Source organism: Trichinella spiralis (genome assembly GCF_000181795.1).
Source record: "Trichinella spiralis strain ISS 195 chromosome Unknown Scfld5, whole genome shotgun sequence".
Classification (NCBI taxonomy): Eukaryota; Metazoa; Nematoda; class Enoplea; order Trichinellida; family Trichinellidae; genus Trichinella; species Trichinella spiralis.
In genome coordinates, this window is record NW_003526944.1 from 1,006,986 (window position 1) to 1,008,825 (window position 1,840).

Here is a 1,840-nt window from a genome sequence, read left to right on the forward strand (position 1 = left end):
GCGTTAAATTAGCTATGCCATATATAAGTAGCACTAGAGTCTATGCCAACAGTTGAACAAACACCCATTGGCCAACTATCTAAACTTTGCAGTACATCTTCAATATCCAATACTTCATAGCTGACAACGTCTAGACAACAAAGATTGCTATACATAAATGAGTAATCACATAATAAGGAATTTTGAAAACTGATCTGACACTGAAGAACAGGGGAAACTGAGGACATCGGAAACAGTAAAACAATAAAAAGCATCGGAAAAATTGCAAATAGATGGCAAAGTCAGGAAAAAAGGCATTTCATTTAGAAGAATTATTGAAGCGGATATCAGTGGACGAACACTACTGCAGGAAGAAAAATTTATGAATAGTTTCAAACATAGTAGTGCATAAATTCATCATTCCGATAAGTTTTATAAAGAGAATTAAGATTTCATCAGAAGATAAAAAAGCAAATTCAATGAAGAATTGTTCTTGATTACTCCTCACACTCTACAGCACACCTACATTTAAAATATTTTATTCGTGTAATCGCATTCATTGTTTAGTGATCGACGAAAAAGACAATTCATTGAAGAAGATGAGTGTGCATGTAAAACGTATTGCATTCATGGTTTATTTCTTCATAAAATGCCATTGAGGATATGCGAATTTCTCCTGATAACAGTATGCGCATATAATTTGGAATTTCTGTACCTTTATCTTGCATAAAACACTTTTCAGTTATGAAGAACGTATTTAATAATTCGTTGCATCTTACAGAAGCATAATAACTTATAATTCTTCATCTGAAAAGATGCCTATAAATAAAATGCACCAGCACATGAGTTTGTCATGAACTGTTTGTTCATTTATTCATTTTTATTGCATTTACAATAAACTGTTTTCAGGAATTAAAACAATTAAAATCTTTGATATGCAACATGAAAGCAGTGTTGGACAACGAAATGAAATCAACTTAAATAGGTAGAGGCTTGGTATAATTGAGAAGCTAATTCAATACTAAAATGGTGCATCGCAATCTATTCTGTAACACTTATTTTTGTAATTAAGCAAAGTTAAATATGGCATCCCTTACTACAATTATGTATTAATAAATGTTAAAGAGAAACATCGTAGAAAACTGGTTTGAACTGAAATTTATAAATAGATACATTTATCGAAACTTCGTGCATTGAACAATTAATTTATACTTTACTTTATCACAATAATAAAAATAGACTAAAAATAATGATAAATTAGATCCTCAAAAGTGAAATAATGGTCTGTGAATCCCTTTTTCTCCAAAAAAGATATGCACTGAATTGAAACGATTAGAATCGATTGGGAAATGACTCGAAATTTATCAGCACTCTTTGTAACAAATTCAAAGGGCATTTATTCCGATAACTACTGTGCAGTTTCTGTTGAAACTCTCCAAACAACTATCATTCATCTTCAAAAAACCTGAATTATTCAAAATAATCAGATTGAAATGCAATTTTTAAGCAACATGGAAGATTTTCTGTCCTATTAATGTCACATTCAGAAACCGGAGATTCTGTAAAATTTCTCAAAACATCATCGAATGCGGAATATTGAAAATTTACATACTTATATCTAGCACAGTATTGTTTGCAATTTTCAACAATATTTAAATCCACGAAACCAGTCCACAAAATTTCGAAATTTTTGAAAAAAGTTTTTCTCTAAAAATTACTAATATCGGTTTGTATTGATGAGGAAAAATATCAGAACACATACAAACTTTTCCGCACTTATTCTCATTGTGTATTTTTCTAGATATCGACAAAAACTGAAACTTGCAATGCCGATTTATAAAGGGTATTAAAATAAAAAGGA